Consider the following 6884-nt stretch of genomic DNA (forward strand, 5'->3'; position numbering starts at 1 on the left):
GGAAAACTGGAGCCATCTCTGCAGCAGTGACAATGGGTTTCCTTACTCTGGCCTTTGTTTGATTTCCCAGTCTCAGTTTTGAACTCCCTCTGCATCAGAGAAAGGAGAGGGGGCTTGGGGTGGAGGGAGGGGGAACAGTGAGAGGGGAGGGAGGGTCAGTGGGAGTTAAAGCCTTTTGCAGCCTTTCTCTCCCATTCATGTGGTAATTGGGTGTCAAGCAGAGATCAGTAAGATGGAGCCCGGCCTCTGTGCCCGGGTTAAACTGCAGCAAAAAGAAAGCAGGAGCTGAACCGATGGAGTACTGAATGTCATTACAGCTCAGAGGAAGCTGCCTGCCTCCCCCAGGAGGCACTTCTGTTCCGGCTGGGGTGTTGTGCTGTGGGGAGTGCAATGCTTTTTAATTCACGGGATCGCTGAAAGCAGCTAAACAAAGCCGGAGGGCATTAAACAATACCGCACCCCCGTCTCTACCTTCAATAGGGGGCTCTAAACAGGCATTTAACCTTCAGAATAGCTGAAAGTGATACTCAAAGCTGAGAACATAGCTAACCCTCTGCTGCTTAGCCCCTTATTATTGCTGAGCCGGAGGCCACTTGGATGGCTAGGGGCTCCTGCGCAGGGGAAGGCTGCTCCTCCAGCCTTGACTTCCTGGTCCCTTTAGGTTATTCCTAACAATTATTTCTCGAGCAGGATGACAAGCGTGCATGGCCCTTTACTATAACCTGCTTGTGCCAAGCAAAGGACAGGATCTCTAGCCAGCACACACCAAAGTCCCGTGAGGGGCGGGGTTGTACCTCCCTGGGCTTGGTCTTCTCAGGGCTTCAGCACATCCCAGAACTAATGCCAGGGAAAGACTGAATCATGCTGCAAGGAGAAGGCCATGGCAGTAGCACAGGTTCCACTTCACAGGCCTTCAGAACCAAGGATGAGCTGGAAGGGGGTCCTGGGAAAACCATGCTGAAATCCCACCTGCAGGCCACAGCAAGGGTTGGGGTAATCTCTCTGCTTCTGAAAGAGACACCCCCCTCTCTGAATGCTGCCAAACCAGGCCTGACCGAGTTGAATTATTCCTGTACTCTTCATGGCCTTGATCCCACACCATTAGTCAATAGGATCAGGATCAAGCTCCAAATTATTCTGGAAAGGCAAATCATCTGCCTTTGGAATGGGCCAGGTTGTGCAAAGTGTACAGTATTTTTAAAAAAAATGTCTCCCCCTAGGCTTCCTGAGTTTGCTGACCAGTGGGGCTGCCTCCTTCTTTGGTTATGAGCAATGCTTTTGATTTCAATCAGAACATACCCCTCCCTCAGTGCACCTCTCTGCAGCACCCCTGGACAACTGGGCTTTATCACAGAGTAAGGAGTGTTCGGCATGTATTTACATTTCTAAGGAATGCATCAAAAGACAGCCCATCCTTGTAGCCCTGCACACTTCCTTTTGTACTTTCAAAAACCTAAAGGCAATGATAGTCTGCAAGGTGCATTAAACAAGTACCTACATTTCATTGTGTGTAAAGACTTAACATGTTAAGAGATGTCAGGAATAGGCCCAATTATAAGGGGTTTAAAAAAGTTTTACAGCCTTTCAAAGGAGTAAAAATGTTTCATAATTTTCCTTTAACATTTCAAAGACTTGATCCTGCAATTGCTGAGCATTTTGCAGGATTGGGTCCTTCATCTATATTGTAATATTCCCCTGCACTTTTTGCAAACCAAACATGGCTGCAGCAGACTAGTGCATGTTTGCCAGAGGCTGGGAATGGGCGACAGGGATGGATCACTCAATGATTACCTGTTCTGTTCTTTCCCTCTGGGGCACCTGGCATTGGCCACTGTCAGAAGACAGGACACTGGGCTAGATGGACCTTTGGTCTGACCTAGTATGGCCGTTCTTATGTTCTGAACAGTGTTGTGATGCATCAGGTGATCCGTCCCTGTTGCCCATTCCCAGCCTCTGGCAAACAGACCTTTGGTTGGTCCCAAAAGATTAGAAAGACATGGTGGGTGAGGTAATATCTTTTATTGGACCAACTTCTGTGGGTGAGAGAAGCTTTAAAGCTCATCTCTCTCACCCACAGAAGCTGGTCCAATAAAAGATATTCCCTCACCCACCTTGTCTCTCTAATGGGTAAATAGTAATTGAGAAAGGGATTCATTTTTAAAGTAAGATGTTTAACCTTATGCAATCACCTGTACTAATGTTTCATTCAAAAAGAGAATAATATGTCACACTCTTAAAGCACTTTTCATCTACTCAGGGGTGTACAGACATTAACTAATTGATCAGAAAAGAGAAGCAAGTCCCATGCAGTGCCCTTCAGAATGGAGATGGGATGAAATTAGTTTATTTCCTTTTTTGAAAAAAGCACATGCATCAGGTTTCATTATGACTAGCCACTGGCTGCTTCTTGCCAACCACTGCCTTCATTGGAACTGTTTCATCTATGCATTTAAACCCTGATTCCGCAAAGCACTTAGGCACCTACTCAAGGACCAATGACTTCAATGTGCTTAAGTGCTTTGCAGAATCAGGACGTTAAAAAAGACACCATGGGCCTGATCCAAAACCCATTGAAGTCAATGGATTTTGCATCAAGCCCCATTACATCATCTGTAGCAACACATCAACCTTTATTAAGTGCAGAACTAGCCCAAGTTGCATGTGATCTGGCTTGTGCCACCAGATTTACCATAGGGGAAAAAAGTGCTACAATAGTCTATAGTAATGGCTCCAAACAGCTGAGTAACACTAGCGTGAACTATAGTGGTGTAACCATTACAGGAGAGTACGACAGTGACAGCTGTCTACATAGACAGGTGAGGCCAGATTTTCAAATGCTCAGCACCCACAGTGGGAGTCCGGGATTGAAAAGAGCTCTGTTCCCATGTTGGTACCTAAATCATGTCAACCCAACTCTCTCAGTTCTTTTGAAAATCTCATCACTTATTTAAGTCCCTAGATGGGAGCTGAGCTGCTCTGAGACTCAGACGCCGGTTATGGGGGTGTGGGGGGGAAATCCTAGGAAAGTTCCAGCCATACAGGTGGCATACATAGCTAGATTAGACTTACATCTTTTTGAACCAAGGTCTGCTGATTGCTTTTTTCTTGGCACGCAATTGGCCACGGTGTTTCCCGTTTGTTAAACACTCTTAGTCTCCCCAATACAAGAGCTCGCTGCTTGACCCTCTGCTTCAGGTCCCAAACCTCCCATCCAAACAGCCACACCCTCCCAGATGCTCCAATCATTCTCAACCTCATAACTTCCGTCAGACATATGTCGCCACAGGTGAAGCCCGGCCAAGCTCTCCACAGGAGCAGAGCTCCTCATGCTCCAGATGGACCTCATGTCTCCAGCCACACACCAGGACAAGCTTGTTTTCATTTTTGATTAGATTAATTAAAAAAACAAAACCTGATCACTAGCAGTATCTCTGAGGCAACAGTCCCCAAGGCATCTGGGCTCTGTTACATACAAGAAAAGCACATCACTTCCCCCAAGGGAAAGGTAAAGTGCTCCCACCCCCTCCTGCACAGATTAAAAATGTGCATCTCTAGGTGCTCTGTTCCATAGTGCCCACAGTAGGGGCAGTTTTGCCCTTCAGCTCTTAGTTTCTGCCATTGACTTCAATCAAACTATGATTTCACCTGTTATTTTTAGAAATGGCCTCAGGAGACCCTCTTTGGAATGAATCCAGTTCGAGCTGGGGTTCCGAATCAAACCAGGACTAGGGCTCCATGGTGCCGGAATCTTGCAGGCAGATAGCACCAGATTTCAGCCCCCTGTGGTGTAAACGTTACGAGACTGAGGGATCACAGGGGATTTCTGCCATTTTGAATCTGGCAAGAGCATCAGAACTTGCAAGATGTCTACCCTCTTGGGTGGCATCTGAGCTTGTCCTTTGGCTGCCCAGGTTGTACCTGTTCTGTAGTTCAACAGAAGGCATCGGGCTTCGGGGCTATTACCCTGGCGCCTTTCACCAGCTCTAAATTAACTTAAAACTGTGTCCCCCCATCAATCTCCCTTCACATCTGGCTCTAGAGGAGCCTGAGTCTCTCACAGATTTTTAATTGTACCGCACAGCACCCAGCTATTTCTGTGATGGGTGCACTAGAGAAGCTGCACCACCACCTTAGGCCCTGAGGTAACAGAGGCGAGGATGGAGCCCCAGCTCTCCCTCACCTCCCTTAGGCTGACGCAAAAGGAGGACTGCGCGTGAAGCAGGAGCATGGGCAGCTTATGTATGGTCACTCAGCGTGACACACACTTGCCTCACTCCCGTGCTTTTAGGAATGCCACTTGCTGGCCCTGCTGGCACAAAAGCCCTTCTGACCATCTAACTGCAGGGTGACCTTTTACAGAGAGCCCAGAGGTTGGCATTCCAGTACCCCCGTGGCCACAGGCCTCTGTTTGCCTGTGTCAGGACGCCAGCTGCTGTGGCAAGGTCCTTACAAGAGGCGTGGGCCTCCTCCTTGTGCTGGGGCTCCATCTGTCTTGGGAAAGGGGAGTCGGTGGGAGCAGCTGTCGACAACCTGATCTGCGAGGGCCATGCATGGTAAAGGAGGTCGTGGGGGACACAAGACAGAGCCGCAGTTCTGGAGATCTCATTTCTCCTGACACTCTCAGGGCCTGACCCCTGGGCAGTTTATTGCAGCCGCTTTACACACCGGCTAGATCTCCCTCGCCACCGTTTATCCACCTTCCCTTGGTCCATGTCAGCTTGAAGCTCTGAGCCATGCCCCACGCCCACGCCCCTCTGTTCTGCTCCCACGGGCTGAGTGTGAGATCCCAGCAGAGCACACACAAACCAGTGCCGCAGGCCCTTGTAGGTGCTGGTGCCATGTTAGCTGTGCCCAGCACCCCCTCCACTGGCAGCTGCAGGAGCTGCACTGTGCTCGGGCTTCTCACGGCACCAGCCCAAGGAGACACAGCGGTTGAAAGGACCCCCCAGGTGGCCTGGTCTCCGCACACATCCTGCTGTGGGACAACGGCCTCCCTGGTACGCACAGCAGCCGCTATAAGGGAAGAGGAAGCTTAAGGGGAAACAACAGGCCCCCCGTTTGCTCCCTCCTCTTTGGTGTGTAAAATTCTTCCAGCCTCAACTCCTGCTGCCACCATAGAACGGAGGTGCCAGGCTGCGCCCTGGGGAGTTCATTGACAAACATGGGGTGGGGCAGAGTTGCCCCCTGGCCAGTTTTTCACCAGCCGGGCCGGTACTGCCTTTCATTTGCCAGAGGAAATTGTGCCAAATGCTGGGAGGGGTTCACTTGGGAGCAACACGTCCTGTGTAAGCTGCACACGACATCTGGGTAACGATCACGCAGCACGACAGGGAGGTGGGAACACGGCCAGCGCCACGGGCGCCCCCCAGGTCCCACTCAATGTCCTGGGGCTCCAATCAGCCTGCCAAAACTGTGCAGGGCCAGGGACCTGCAATCGGGACAAACCCATGGTGTGCAAGCAGGGAGGGGTAGGGAGCAAGGTGGGAGGGGAAAGGCCTCCTGGCAGGGGACGGTGGAGGGGCTTCCATCTCTCGAGGACTGTTTCCCCTCATTGGGGGGCGGGGGGCCCACTGGCCAGGTTTCTTTTGCATTGTGGATGTGGCAACTCTCGAATGAGGACTTTCTCCACTCAGCCCCCCTTGGTTGTCTCCGGGCTCGAGCACCTGCACTACTCCCGCCCCGGAGAGGAAGAGGTGGTGGAGCTGGTCAGTGGCAGATCCAGCTGCTTCACTCCTTCCCCTCCCCCAAATCCCATCCACTCACCCCACACAGACTCCCAAATCCAGCCCCACATGCTGTTCCACAGGGCTCGGATTACCTGGGGGGAAGCGTTTGCCCCCGTAATTGGGGGGGAGGGAGAGAGAGATAGCTCAGTGGCTTGAGCATTGACCTGCTAAACCCAGGGTTGTGAGTTCAGTCCTTGAGGGGGCCATTTTACGGATCTGGGGCAAAAATTGGGGATTGGTCCTGCTCCTTTGAGCAGGGGGTTGGACTCAATGACCTCCTGAGGTCCCTTCCAGCCCTGATAGTCTATGATTCAGCACAGGAAGGAGTGTCAACAGTAAATTGGCAACCCTACAGTAACAAACCAAGTGCTGAAAGGAAAACAGCTCAACAGGAGACCCGATTTCAGTTTCATGTGGCCTGATGAAAACCCTAAATAGCAAAACAGCACATGGAAGATTGGAAAGTGATGGGGAAACAACAAATGGGGATTGCGAGGGTTTGACTCCTGACAGAAACCAGATTTTCTCAAGGGCCATTATTATATGTAGGGCTCATAGAACTGCCCAACACTTCCCATGGCAAATCCATTTTGAGTTGTTTAACCAGCAGGTCTGACATTTTCCAGTCCAACATTTACTTCCGGCTCAGTTATGATTATTTTGGAAAATTTCAGCCAAAACAGTTCAGACCTTTCCAAGATCAAGGCTGGGGGGAACGTCTGGCTTTGCCCATGTTAAAAAACGCTGGTGACTTTCTTTGAGACGCTGTAGCAACACCATGCTTAGCAGGAACTTGAAATTCAGGGGGTGGCAGGGAAGGGGTTGGGGAGAAGGAGGTACAAGGGAGCTGCCATGTACTGTCCTTGTGAAAAGTCTACGCACCTATGGCCAAGTCCTACACCTTTGAAAATTAGTAGTTTGTACATGCTTAGTAGAGAGCGCTTTGAATTTAGCAGCTACATTCCCCAAAGATTCCACACTTCCGTGTTCCAGCACAGTACTGCTAAGCTCATTTTCCAGCTGGAGAAACTGAGGCAGAGCAAGTGGCGGGGACTTGCCCAAGGTCGCTCACTGAATTATCAGCAGAGCTACGCCTAGAAGCTATGACCCTCGACTACCAGAACCCTAATCTAACCATCAGACCCTTCCTTCTGTCGG

The sequence above is a fragment of the Lepidochelys olivacea genome (assembly GCF_965140295.1).
Source record: "Lepidochelys olivacea isolate rLepOli2 genome assembly, chromosome: 16".
NCBI lineage: Eukaryota > Metazoa > Chordata > Testudines > Cheloniidae > Lepidochelys > Lepidochelys olivacea.